This window comes from Nymphalis io, chromosome 27, assembly GCF_905147045.1.
Source record: "Nymphalis io chromosome 27, ilAglIoxx1.1, whole genome shotgun sequence".
Classification (NCBI taxonomy): domain Eukaryota; kingdom Metazoa; phylum Arthropoda; class Insecta; order Lepidoptera; family Nymphalidae; genus Nymphalis; species Nymphalis io.
In genome coordinates, this window is record NC_065914.1 from 8,582,975 (window position 1) to 8,598,832 (window position 15,858).

Below are 15,858 nucleotides of genomic sequence, written 5' to 3' on the forward strand. Positions count from 1 at the left end.
TTCCAGTTTTCCCACCGACATAGTAATAAAACCACTGGGCCATCTCGGCTATATATAGCCGAGATGGCCCAGTGGTAAGAACGCGTGAATCTTAACCGATGATCGTGGGTTCAAGCCCGGGCAAGCACCACTGACTTTTCATGTGCTTAATTTGTAATTATAATTCATCTCGTGCTTTACGGTGAAGGAAAACATCGTGAGGAAACCTGCATGTGCCTAATTTCATTGAAATTCTGCCACATGTGTATTCCACCAACCCGCACTGGAGCAGCGTGGTGGAATAAGCTCCAAACCTTCTCCTCAAAAAAAAAAAAAAAAAGGGAGAGGAGGCCTTAGCCCAGCAGTGGGACATTTACAGGCTGTTACTGTACTGTATAGTAATAAAAACGATGCGTCACACACGTGGTTTCTTTACTACTCGTCGCCACTGTTGAATATGTGAATAATATATAATATTATTGATAATTGTTTGAGGATAATTACTGAGCGCAATAAAAGACGTCCATTCGGTTGAGCGTTTAATAGCGAGAGACCACCATACATGGGTTTACAATTACCCACAGTTATAAAAGTAATATTCTAAAACTACCCCATACATTACAGTCAGGATAAAGGACGATATGTATTTAGCTGGTGATTTCAATTCCGAGGACTTGGAGAGTGACTTCTTCTACAGCTCTGATGATATGGAAGACTTCTGCGATGATACGTAAGTGATGTTTTTTGTTAATTAAAAAAAAGTATTATAATTTATGTGTTGTAAAGTAGTAAAGTAAAGTAACAGCCTGTGTATGTCCCACTGTTGGGCTAAGATCTCCTCTCCCTTTTTGAAGAGAAGGTATGGAGCTTGTTCCACCACGCTGCTCCAATGCGGGTTGGTGGAATACACATGTGGCAAAATTTCAGTGAAATTAGACACATGCAGGTTTCTTCACGATGTTTTCCTTCACCGTAAAGCACGAGATGAATTATAATGACAAATTAAGTACATGAAAATTCAGTGGTGCTTGCCCGGGCTTGAACTCACGATCATCGTTCAAGATTCATGCGTTCTTACCACTAGACCATCTCATCTCTTATGTGTTGTAGTTTTGGGTAATTATACGTTTTTTCTTAAGGCTTTGCTTGCTTTCCACGGTATGGAAGAGCAAGAAACAATAACATATCTATTCGCTTCACCCGGGATTTCAATCAAGGCTTTATATTTAAGCTCATTAACTAACATCTAGATTAAAAGAGTCAATTAGTTTCAGAGATGTAGAATTAGGATTACAGTGTTAATGTACCAGGAGATCATAAACAGTGAGTCGGTCTTACCGAACGATTACATTAAAAGAGTCAATTAGTTTCAGTTAGGTTTACAGTGTTAATGTACCAGGAGATCATAAACAGTGAATCGGTCTCACCGAACGATTAGATTAAAAGAGTCAATTAGTTTCAGTTAGGATTACAGTGTTAATGTACCAGGAGATCATAAACAGGGAGTCGGTCTCACCGAACGATTAGATTAAAAGAGTTAATTTTGACGAGACGTTTGGCGCGGTTGGTAGATACTTGCCTTTTCACGCCGAAGGTTGTGGGGTCGATTCCCACCCAGGACAGACATTTGTGTGCATGAACATGTCTGTTTGTCCTGAGTCTGGGTGTAATTTTCTGTATAAGTATGTATTTACAAAAGAAAATAGTATATGTAGTATATCAGTTGTCTGGTTTTCATAGCACGAGTTTTGTACGAGCTTAATTTGGGATCAGATGGCCGTGTGTGAAAAATGTCCCAGGATATTATTATTATTAGTTTCAAAGATTTAGAATTAGGATTACGATGTTAATGTACCAGGAGATCATAAACAGTGAGTCGGTCTCACCGAACGCGGATGGCATTAATCGAAATAAGATCAATGTTAAATAAATTCGATTTGGCCCTCAGAACATCCGACGCCGACGATTCCGGTGACGAGTGCTACGGGAGTCTACCCCCGGAACCTCGTTTCGGGAACGTCGAGTACAAACTGCAGCTGGTCTCGCCGTGCGAGCGACGCTCCCAGCACTTGGTGACGCAAGTGAATAATAAATAATATTAAATATATAACATTATATATAACTTAGGTAGCTAACTGGGTAGGTATCACCCACTCATCAGATATTCTACCGCAAAACAGCAGTACTTGGTATTGTTGTGTTCCGGTTTGAAGGGTGAATGAGACAGTATAATTACAGGCACAAGGGACATAACGTCTCAGTTCCCAAGGTTGGTGGCGCGTTGTGTGTCACCGTGTTGAGGTGTCACCCCGACACCTCACCCCGACACCTCAACACGTGCCCCCCCCCCCGCAGCTGAAGTGGCAGCTGCGCTCGGGCGGCGGCGCGGCGGTGTACGTGGTGAGCGTGCGCGACTGCGGCGCGCTGCGCGGGCTGCGGGCGGGCGCGCTGCGGGCGCGCGGCCCGCCGCGTGGCTCCCGCGCGCGCCGTCGCCAAGGTGTACATCCGCAAGGTGGGCACGCCTGGAACTGGTACACCGAGGGGCCGCGAGGCCGCGATCGAGACGGAGATGGTTTGTCGATGTGTGCTTATAACGTTGCCATAGTACCCGCGTTCCCTGTTTTCGGAGATTTTCGGGACTTAATTAAAACTAAATAGGGTTATTAAATTTTACTTTTTAATTTTTATTATACATTTTTTTTAATTATAATATTTTTTGTTTTCCTCCTACACCCGAAAACCGTTGCATTGTTTGTTTTTGTTTCCGTTATCAATAGTACTTCGGCATCTTTATATGGTACTGGATTAGCGTTCTCCTCATAAAGAATGGTTGCCACATATATTTCTATGTTACCCTCTTGACTCGGAATCTAATAATATTATAAATTCATGAAGAATGTTAAATAATGTTGTCGTTGGAAAACTATAAATAGGATAACGAATAAATTAAAATAACATATATACATATAACGAAGCACTTTAGTTTATTAATGGACTCCGTATTTATTTGTTTCATCGTCGACGAGTCGATATTTATTATCGAATATCGGGACTTTTTTTAGCCGATGCTGGCAGCACTCACATGATAAATAATTATAGGTTATGAATAATAGAAACTGGAAAATCATATTATCTTTAGGATTTTAATGCGATATAAGGTTCCCTCATGCTATGGCATAAATAAACATCACTGAGAAACTATATTATCTGTCGCTTTAACATGAAATAATACGACACTGCACCACTGTATAACCATCGATATGATGTAAGGATTGTTTCTCGGCCTTTACACTGGATTAGAATCGTTTTCTAACATAAATATATGCGAAAATTGAACATAAAACACAATGAACGCACCAACTGTCAAGTTTCAACAAACACCAAAACTGGTTACACGATAAGGGTCAAAAGATTTGATAATTCTATCTCTGTCTAAACCTGTCTACGCTACAGTACGTACTCGGTTCGCAGCTGGCGGACACGCAGCAGAGCGTCGAGCTGCGGGTCGCGGTGATGGGGGCGAACGAGGCGGGCAAGTCGACGCTCATAGGCGTTCTCACTCAAGGTACGTTCGTTATTATCTTGTTGAAGTCGTGAGTTCTAGTAACTAAATTAAATATTGAGTATTTAATTACAGGCACAAGGGACATAACATCTTAGTTCCCAAGGTTGGTGGCGCATTGGCGATGTAAGCGGTGGTTAACATTTCTTGCAATGCCAATGTCTATGGGCGTTGATGACCACTTACCATCAGGTGGCCCATATGCTCGTCCGCCTTCCTATTCTATAAAAAAAAATATTTATAAGGCTTCGTATCCAGAAGTTTTTGATTCGATTATCATGTAGAGATCCTATACGTGTGTACTCGTAATAAGGAGATGACGCCTTATCCCAGCTGTGAGTAAAAATGCTGTTACATTTTTAAACAAATTAAATGATACCTACTCAGTCGGGACAAAAATCGACTTTGTTAATATTATATTGAAATATCATTTATTTTATCCTCAGATAAATATTTTATGGTCAAGAAACTGAGTTGTAATTACAATGGCAGTATAAAATTTGATCTTGAAATTGTAATGACGTCATTGGTTGATGGTATGTGAGCTGTTTGTAGTGCGCAATACAATAGTTTTTCTTTTCTACAGGTGAACTCGATAACGGTAGAGAGAGCGCTCGCCTGAACATGTTCAGGCATTTGCACGAAGTGAAAAGTGGTAGGACGTCCTCGCTCAGCCACGAGATACTCGGCTTCGATGCTCAGGTGCGCTAATGATTATTTTGACGTTTATTTAAATTAAGAACAATCCCCCACCCACTTGCAAAGCCCGGGCAAACACCACTGCACTTTGATGTGCTTAATTAATGGGCACATTGTCAGGAGATCTGCTTTTATGGGATGAAGTATTGCTATGTATATCCATCAACCCGCATTGAAGCTGCAAGTTAGAGCTCCAAATCACAAGTGGAGGGGAGGCCTTAGCCCAGCAGAGGTGTTATTTTTTTTATAATAAATAAATAGAAAAAAAAAGTAAAAGTAAGTTGTACACTAGAAGTGAGATTTGGAAGCGTGTAGACATTGTTTGCGCCTGAACTCTCTAATTTTCACCCTGGGATTATGTAAATGTCTATGTCCCACTGCTGGGCTAATCCCTCCCTCTTCTCCCTTTGATGAGGAGCTTATTCCAATACGCTGTTCCAATTTAGTGGGGCTAATCTGGGTTTTAACACGCTATCATTGGTAACGATTTACACATTCTATTCACTACCATCTCGGTTCTCAATAGGATTAAGAGTGTGTGGGAATAGAGACTATCTGTGCTTCCACGCACACACAAGTACCATTATTAGTCCCGTGCAGTTGTCTAAACCGTTCGTATTCGTAACAGCCTGTGAATGTCCCACTGCTGGGCTAAAGGCGGGTTGGTGGAATACACATGTGGCAGAATTTCAGTGAAATTAGACACATGCAGGTTTCCTCACGGTGTTTTCCTTCACCGTCAAGCAGAGATGAATTATAATCACAAATTAAGCACATGAAAATTCAGTGGTGCTTGCCCGGGTTTGAACTCACGATCATCGGTTAAGATTCAGGCGTTCTTACCACTGGGCCATCTCGGCTACAAGTTGTCTAAACATCTGTATCTAGTTTTCATACTCATTTTTCAATTATATTAATCTTTGTAAAAGCTTCCGTTATTCTATTATCCAGTATGATGGCGTATGTTACACCCCGTTAACGATAGATGGCGCTCATTCGATATGTCACATTCCTGAATCGCGCTGTCAAGATATTCGCTACGGAATGTATATAGTGTAGAAGTGATTGTTTTTGTAATCTAATAAATTGTAGTTTCATTTACCTAATCCCAGGTATCAGTGTTGCAGAACTATCGATAGTTTGACCTCGAAAACTATTATCGACAGTACTTCCGAAAGTATCGCCTTGTGTCAATATTGTCGATATTATCGATAGTTACTATAGCTCTCTGTTCACAATACTATTGATAACTCGTTTGCCTGCCTCGTTGGTCTAGTGGCTTGATATAAGACCGCAGACCCCGGAGGTCCTGGTTTCAATTCCCAGGTCGGGCCAATAAAACACACACAAACAGGAAAACGTATGAAATGGACAAATGAATGCAATGAAGCAATTATTAGGATTTATTTCAAAATAACACAATTAGAGACTAATAACACAATAAGACCGCTTATAGAAAACGTTTGTATGAAGAGTTTATAAACTTATACCCGGAGTTTACACACATTACAGAGCAAAGATTAGCGGATCAACGAAGGGCAATAATAAATAATAAATATATTAAACAAGATAGATTAACACTGATTAAACAACAAGTAGCAGATGAATTACATTATACACACACACTAACGGAACACACATATAATGAACATTTACAAACAACAGAACAAAGTAATATTACACAACGATGCATTCAAATCTAATTCAGAAACAAACTCACAAGCTAGGAAAATGCAAAACACTACAGTAACATGCACTGATTCCGTTACATCAACCCCTATCGATGAACAAAACATAGAAAGTATCACCCACGATCATGATATGACTTTAGAAGAAAACACTGAAATAGAGAACACATTCGTTCGTGCTCTAGAACATTTTTGTGATATTGAACCAACTAGCAGACCATACATTCCTAAACAAAGGACTTCTAAAAAGTTTTCATTAATAATGAAATACATAGATACGATGATACTGACAAAATTTGTAAACATTGATACTGATTTTATCACTCTACAGAAAATAATTTACTGTGCAGCATAGACAGCAGCTAAATGTAATAGGGCAAGAATGACATTCTTAACACAAAACAACCACCAAAACAAATCATTCAGAAAACCTAGTTGGCAAAGAAGATTAGAAAATAAAATAAGGAAGTTGCGAGCCAATATAGGCAGGTCAACACAATTTATTAGAGGAAATAGAAACCCAAAAGTAGTAGCTGCAGTAGATCTCATAAAGACACAATATCAATCACACGCACAATATGAAAATACCAACACGCATATAGAACACTTCTTAGATACCTTAAAACAGAAACTCAATGCAGCAGCTAGTAGACTTAAGAGATATTTGATGTGTACTGCCCGTAAAATAGAAAACAAAACATTTGCTAACAATGAAAAAATCTTCTATAGAAATTTATTATCTAACTGCAAAGATAATGAGCAAAATCTAGAAATACCTCCCCCTGAAATATTTCGACAATTCTGGGCTAAGACATGGGAAAACCCCATAGAACATAATGAACATGCAGACTGGGTTAACGAAATAACTACACATATTCCAGAGATGGAGTTCAACTTCATACCAATAGAAACATTTATAGATGTCATCAAACGAATGCACAATTGCAAATCCCCAGGCTCAGACAATATTCACAACTATTGGTACAAGAAATTTAGTAGCATACACTCATACATACATAAGTACTTAAATACATTCATTCAATCACCACATTTACTACCGAAATATATAACACATGGAATCACATACTTAGTACCTAAAGATAAACATGATACCACAAATCCAGATAAATACCGACCAATAACTTGCTTACAAACCATATATAAAATTTTATCAGCTTGCATAAGTGAAGAAATATACAAACATTTAACTAAACATAATATATTAGCCGAACAGCAAAAGGGGTGTAGAAAAAATAGCCAAGGTTGTAAGGAGCAGCTTACTTTTGATGCAATCATTTTAAATAGTGCGTTAAAATCAAAAACAGATATCCATACTATGTTTATTGATTATCAAAAAGCCTTTGATTCAGTCCCGCATAGCTGGTTATTGTATGTCTTAAAATTGTATAAAATAAACCCTAACCTCATATCGTTTCTTAAAAATTCGATGCAAAACTGGCAAACTGTATTAAAAATAAAACAATCGTCCATGAAATCTCTAACTACTGAACCAATCCTTATCCAACGAGGAATTTTTCAAGGAGACGCTCTGAGCCCCCTCTGGTTTTGCTTGGCCTTAAATCCTCTTTCACTCTTGTTAAATAAAACCAATACAGGATTCACACTTTACGGTAATAACACCCAATATAACTTATCACACCTCATGTACATGGACGATATAAAACTTTACTCCACTGACAAAAACACGCTGCTTGAGTTAGCAAGCATTACGGAACAGTTCTCCAAAGATATTCATATGAAATTCGGTGTCGACAAGTGCAAAATTCTGTCAATCTCGAAAGGAAAAATCCTTAATAATAGCTACTCACTCGAAACTGGTGAACAAATTGAACCAATGGATGAACAAAGCACATATAAATACCTTGGTTTTAAACAATCTAGGCAAATACTACAAACTACGACAAAACAAGAACTGCTTACAAAATTCTCGCACCGATTAAATCTCGTATTAAAGACACACCTTAACTCTAAAAACACAATAAAAGCTATTAACACATTTGCCATACCCTTACTTACGTACTCTTTCGGAATAATACAAATTCAAAAAGTGACATAAAAAAATTGCAGCGAACTATAAGCACTCACTTCACTAAATATAGGAAACATCATCCAAAATCTTGTATTCAAAGGCTCACACTACCACGCAAAGAAGGAGGAAGGGGAATAATAGACATACACAATTTACACAATAAGCAGATACTCTCACTCAGACCATACTTCCATGATAAATCCGAACACTCACCTCTACATAGACACGCAACAGAAATAGACAAAAAGCTTACACCATTAAACCTACATGACAAAACACTCAAGTAAACGAACATATCATAAGTAAACAACAACAAATGTTGGCATGGGCTGAAAAAACACTGCATGGGAGGCACCGAGCCTATTTGAACCAACCCAACGTCGACAAAGAGAAGTCGAACGAATGGCTCAAACGAGGTGAACTGTTCCCGGAGACCGAAGGTTTTATGCTCGCCATTCAAGACCAAATAATAGCAACTCGTAACTATAGGAAGTACATAATGAAGGATAATAATCAACCTACTGACTTATGTAGACAATGTAACGCAGCCTCTGAAACTATTCAGCACATAACGGGGGCTTGCAAATCTCTCGCACAGACCGATTATAAGCATCGACATGATCAAGTGGCTGCAATCATACACCAACATTTAGCATACAAATATAAACTTATAACAGAAATGAATCCATATTACAAATATAAACCGGAAAGTATATTAGACACTAGAAACCACAAAATCTACTGGGATAGAACAATAATAACTGACAAAACTATCTGTTATAATAGACCAGATATTACCGTTCATGATAAAATCAATAGAATGGTTTATCTTATCGATATAGCCGTTCCTAATTCACATAACATACAAACCACAATATCTGAAAAGTTAAGTAAATATCAAGATCTCGCCATAGAAATTAAAACGCAATGGAAAGCACAAACAGTACACATAGTCCCAATAGTCCTATCATCCACAGGTATCGTGCCAAAATCCTTGACACAAAGTCTGAACACCTTACAAATGCCAGCGTATATCCTCCATATACTTCAAAAAGCCATAATCCTTAACACCTGCCGTATCACCCGAAAGTTTATATCATCATCCACTTTATCATCAACGTTTTTAATATAAGCAACACTCCTTAACGCTTGGCTGCAGCCCGCGTTTTCGGTTTAAGCTCTTCGAAAGAAGAGAAACTTTAAAAGTTAAATAGAAATAATAATAATAATATTGGACATTATTCACACACGGTCATCTGATCCCAAATTAAGCAGAGCTTGTGTTATGGAAACCAGACAACTGATATACTACATAAACTACTTTTCTTTTGTAAATACATACTTATATAGATAATTACACTCAGACTCAGGACAAACAGACATGTTCATGCACACAAATGTCTGTCCTGGGTGGGAATCGAACCCACGACCTTTGGCATGAAAGGCAAGTAACTACCAACCACGCCAACCGGCTCGTCAAAAAATCAATACGTCAATACTATCGAAAAATCATTGATTATCGATAGTCCAAAACTATCGATTTTATCGATAATGGACTATCGACATGCAACACTACCCGGTATTACTTATACCTAAAATGAAAGTCATATAATGTATTACATTCATATAATCAGGGTAATGTCGTCAACTACGGTTGTTCCGAGCTGATGACAGCGGAGCGCATCGGAGAGAGGAGCGCCAAGCTGGTGTCTTTCCTGGACCTGGCGGGCCACAGCAAGTACTAACGCACCACGCTCCACGGGCTCACGGGTTACTCCCCGCACTACGCCATGCTCGTTGTAAGTATGTTTATTTATTACTAGTTCCCATAAGTGTGGGGGGGGGGCTCAGATTTTAGGTATCCTAAGTCTTTTTCTATAGCCCTGATAACGTGTTTTCAAATTATTATTAGGTAAGGATTTTTTTGGAGTCCTGACATATCAAACCAAAAGTTAATTTTCATTTTATTGAATAAATATCTTATCTTAATAATACATTTTTACAAACAGCTCAAAATCAAAATAATTTATTCAGGTAATAATATATAAACCTAACACCGGCTCAAACTGTAGATCCTACTAAAAATAATCGGCAAAAAACTAAACTCTTTTGCTACAATTAAACTATGTAAAAGTTTAAACACAATTTTTTATCATATTTATAAACCCTTATCGAGCAATACGTCTTATTAATGAAAGTTTTTTAAGAGAGAGAGTTGGTTCCTCCTAACTGGCCTTGGCCAGTCTGGGTACGGGCCGCAGGGTTGCCCCCTAACCTGTCGTGTCTTTAATTTTTGGCCCGAGGGGCCAGGGTAACAGCGACCCAGTGGCTGTAAGTTTTTTAAATCAGCTACAAGATAATATTATAGATGGCACTGTAGTCATATTATCAACTTGTACTATAAAGTTTTTTTTTATTTCTAGATTTCGGCAACAGCCGGTATAACTCGCATCACAGAAGAACACATCGGTCTTCTGCTGGCTTTGGACATAACGTTCTTCGCAGTCATCAACAAGTGTGAACTGGTTAGCGACATCAATGCTGTTGTAGCGAGGCTGGCTCAATTGTTGGAACCCGCTAATAAGGTCAGTGATTTTATTTTAAATATTAAGCATCTATAAAGACTAGCTTATAAACTAGGTTATTATTTCTTACATCAATGCTTTTGGGTGATGGTGACCACTTACCATCAGGTGGCCCAATTGCCCGTCCACACACATATAACATAAAGAGAAGCCAAAAGTTTAACAGACAAATAGATATATTTACTTTCCCATTTATAATATTAGTTTATATTGTAATTGGAAACATGCAGGTTTCCTCGCGATGTTCTTCAAGGAGCACGAGATGATAAATCAGGGATGCTGTATAATTTATAGATTTATTTAAATTTAAAGTAATGGTATATATTGGTATTATTACAGAAACCGCTGTTAATAACTGACGAGAATATGGCAAGGAACTGCGTTGCGCCGCAAAAGTCGATACTGGACACCATAGACAATGTAGACGAGGAAATCAAAAAGGATCGGGAGTGAGTAGCTTCACAAGTGTTTTGAAATCATAAAACGTAGATATGTGTAAATAACAAAGACAGTGTGTGATCTATATAAAAACATTATTGTTTGAATAAGTTTAATACGCAAAAGGGTGAAACGATAATTATATAATATAGGTACTTTTACTGAGGGCAGTGACTTATTTTAGATTTAGAGCAAAATAAGTTAAGAAAGTAGTGTATTAATAGAAATAAATGCTTTATAAAACGATTTTAAGAAACACCTAAAGTTCTAGTAATTTATTTTAAAACAAAGAAATACTTTAAAAAATATACAGTGAAGTGAGTAGATACAAAGAGAATAACTTTTTTTGTAGCGGGTGTTTAATAAAATCTCCAGGCGCAGATTATAATATTGTACATACAGTTCGCAATTTTTACTTGAACGATAACCATATCGTTGGCCCAACGGTGTGAACCATACTTCCACGCACGAGCGATACGGGTTCAAACCCAAGTTGTTGGTGACCTATTTCAATTTATTTATTTTTCTGTTAAGAAGTTGCTGTTATAGTCGTTACTAAGTAAGAATGATTCCACAGAAAAAAATAACAACAACAAGAAATAATACTTCTCCAGAATCTTACAATGTGACAAATCGGCAAAAAAGCAAACAGTCTGAAAAGTGGTCGCCAGTATCAGAACAACTTACTAAACAAGACGTTGAACAAATCATTCGTAATGAGTTTCAGGCCTTTAAAAATTTACTATTGGATGATATCACTAACATGTTAAACAAAATGATTCAAGAGAATCTTAAACCTATAAAAGAGCAAATATCTACTATTGAAAACTCGATGACTTTTTTGAGCGAAGAATACGAATCTACTAAAAAAATAATTGCAAGTTACGACGATAAAATTGCGGAAATGGAAAGAGAGAAAAATGCACTAAAAAATGTAACATCTGATTTGCAACAACGAATACATACTATGGAGCAGTATAATCGATCAAATAACATTGAAATACAAATGATTCCTGAGCATAAAAATGAAAATTTAATTAGTGCAGTAATGCAACTGAGTAAAGCAATATCATGTGATCTAAAGGAGTCTGATATACATCACTGTACTAGAGTTGCAAAATTGAACAACAGCGACAAAAGACCCAGATCTGTGATTGTAAAGCTATCCACACCACGAATGAGAGACACGATGCTAGCATGTGTCATTAATTACAATAAATCGCATCCTGACGATAAACTTAACACAAGTCACATAGGTATTGCAGCAGATAAGCAGCCAATATATGTTATGAAACACTTGTCACCGGCTATTAAGTCTTTACATGCAGCAGCTCGAATAAAATCTAAAGAAAAAAAATACAGATTTGTGTGGGTTAGACAGGGCAAGGTATTTATGAGAAAGACAGAACATTCAGAATGTATTTATGTAAAAAATCATACTGTTTTGAATAATATCCAGTAAATTGCTTTGCTCTCTAAACTCATAGATCATTTTAGTGTTTCATGTTATAAAATTCAACGGTCTTAATATATACTACCAGAACGTCCGAGGTCTCCGTACTAAAACTCATGACTTCATCTGCAATTTATCGTGTACAAATTATGATGTTATTATATTAACAGAAACGTGGCTTAATAATAAAATAGAGAACCATGAAGTATTCGACAACCGTTATACAGTATACAGAAGAGATCGTGATAGTTTACTTTTACATTGTAAAAAAGATGGTGGTGGAGTTTTAGTGGCGGTCTCAAATAAACTGAAATCAATGCGACTCAGTTTTTGTGAAAGTCAGTGTGAAGATCTTTGGATAAATATTGAACGAGAAAATTGTCACGATGAGTGTAACTCAATTGCATTATGTGCAGTTTATTTGCCTCCTCCCGTCAGCCGTAATATGCTATCTAATTTTATCAATAATTTTAATAGTAGAATTGCAGAGAATAGACAAAATGTTATGCTCGTGGGTGATTTTAATTTAAGTAATATCAATTGGTTCGCTACTGATGATAATGTTATTTCTAATAGTTCCTTAGGAAATTTGCTAGTTGATTTTGCATCTCTCAATAATTTAGTTCAACATAATAACATTAGTAATAACGATAATAAAATATTAGACTTAATATTCAGTAATCATAATAACATAAAAATTAGTAAGTCTATTTTGCCAATAGTGCCTCCAGATCACCACCATCCTCCCTTAGATATATTAGTTTCTTATTCATCAGGAACTTCTTTAAAAAGTAATGTTATTGGTGATAAGAAGAACTATTTTAAAGCTGACTACGTAAGTATAATTTCAGAATTAAATAATATCAATTGGTTAAGCGAATTTTGTAATTGTAAGTCAATAAACCTAATGATCGATAAATTTTATAAAATTTTGAACAAATTGATCGAAAAATATGTACCAAAAAAGAAACAAAAAGGTAAACAATATCCTCCATGGTTCAAATTAAGGAAATGATAAATTTATATAAAGAGAAACAAGTTTTTTTAAATAAATACAAAATATATAAAAACCCACTTGATGAAATTTCATTACGTCTTTTGAGCAAACGTTGTGCAGATTTATCGAAAATTTGCTACAATAATTACATTAAGATTGTTGAAGAAAATATTAGTAGAAATTCTAAATATTTTTGGTCATACCTTAAGGGCAAACAAGATAATAGTACCGCACTCCCAGGCATAATGACTTACAAACAAAAAGTAATGAAATCGGGATCAGAAATTTGTAACGAATTTGCCTTGTATTTTGCTTCTGTTTACACACAATCTCACAGTTCATATACATTACCATCTTATAGTAATCAATGTAAACATGACTTTGGAGCGTTCACTAATTTTGTAATATCGCGAAGACAGATTTATCAATACTTAAAAAGACTTGATACAACTAAAGGGACAGGTTATGATAATATCCCTCCTATATTTATTTCTAAATGTGCATGGGTACTAAGTTTCCCTTTATATTTATTATACAACGAATCACTTCGCTCAGGTGTTTTTCCCGATAAGTGGAAAATAGCTAGGATCGTACCAGTATATAAGTCCAAGGGTAGTGAGTGCATTGAGAATTATAGACCGATTTCCATACTTTCCACTTTTGCCAAAGTATTTGAAGCAATAGTTTACCCATATCTAGAATGTCATGTAAAGCAAATGAATAATAATAACCAGCATGGCTTTATAAAGGGTCGATCTACAACATCAAATCTTGTTTCGTACAGTGAATTCATTGTGCCAGCTATTGATAACCACAAGCAAGTTGACGCAATTTATACCGATTTAACCAAGGCTTTCGACAAAGTTTCGCACGATATTTTACTCTTAAAACTAAGCAAGTACGGATTCAATGGTAATATGCTTGAGTGGTTCAAATCATATTTATACAATAGACAACAATTTGTTGTCTTAAAAGGTTTTAGCTCGAGTCTATATAAAGCCTGCTCCGGGGTTCCTCAAGGGTCACACTTAGGACCTTGGCTCTTTAATATCTTCATTAATGATATTTGCGATACGGTACATTATAGTAGAGTATTTTTATTTGCGGACGATTTAAAATTAACAAAAGTAATAAACAACTTAGCTGACTCAGAACTCTTACAGGTGGATATTAATGCTATATATAATTGGTGTAAAAATAATAAAATGGAATTAAACGTCAGTAAATGCAAGCATATAAAATTTACGCGAAAGCTCAATATAATCAAAACAATATATAGCATTGATAACATCAAGTTGGAGGAAGTTTTTGAAATAAGTGATTTGGGTGTCATTTTTGATGACAAGCTTACTTTTGTCCCGCACTTCAATAAAATAATTACGAAAAGTTCCAAAACGTTAGGATTTTTAATTAGAAATGGTAAACACTTCACGAATAACACGAAAAAAATAATCTATAACGCTTACGTGCGTAGTGTACTGGAGTACGGTAGTGTTGTGTGGAATCCTTGTTACAATGTACATCGTCTGCGTATAGAGAGAATACAGAAGCGATTTGTATATCATCTATCCAGAAACAAAAAAACCTCATACAATAAATCTAATAAAAATTACAGCAATCTCTTGAAAGACTTTAATATGGATAGTCTCTCTGTACGCAGACAATTATTAGATCGACTGTACTTACTTACTTGAAAAGATATACTATCGTATTCCAAGGCGCAATGTTCGTAGTTTTCTGGGCACTTTTGATGTCAGAATATCAAAAACGAAATTAGGATGTAATGCACCAATGCCTAGATCATCACGGTTGTACAATGGTTTTTGTCAAGATCTAGATATTTTTAATGACTCTGCCATGATTTATCGTAAACGGGCGCTAGAATTGTTGAGAGATGCAAATAAATAATAAATAAATAATAAATAATGTTATCTTAATTTTATTTTGTATTAATTAGTATATTTTTAGTAATTTTTTTGTAACGTAAACTTTGCATGAATTTAATGAATTATTTAATTTTAATTTGTACCTATATCAATTTTTCAAACTATTTGTGTTATTAATTTTAATTTTATTAAGTGCATGTTTATTTTTTTATGATCTTTAATTTGTACCAATTTGGACTTTTTTTTTTTTTAATCTTTCTACTCATGTTGCTATAATTATGTGTTAATGTATTTTTAAAACAAATATTGTAATTGTTGTGGCTACTTTAAAAAGCTTCACATGTTAGCTATTTTCACTAAATTGTTTTACATTTGTCATTAAAACATGTAGTAGCTACTAGTGGTCCTTAAAATAAATAAAATAAAAAAATAAAATAAAACAAGCCTTTATTTAACCCGAAGTGTTTCTGGGTGAACTCTTATATATGACTTTAAAACGAGTTCCATACTATTGGTAATGG

General features: G+C 35.9%; 1 pseudogene; it reads left to right on the forward strand.

Moving 5' to 3' along the window:
• Nucleotides 1-487: 487 nt before the first annotated feature.
• Nucleotides 488-15,858, forward strand: part of LOC126778836 (GTP-binding protein 2-like) — a 66,962-nt pseudogene continuing 51,591 nt past the window's right edge.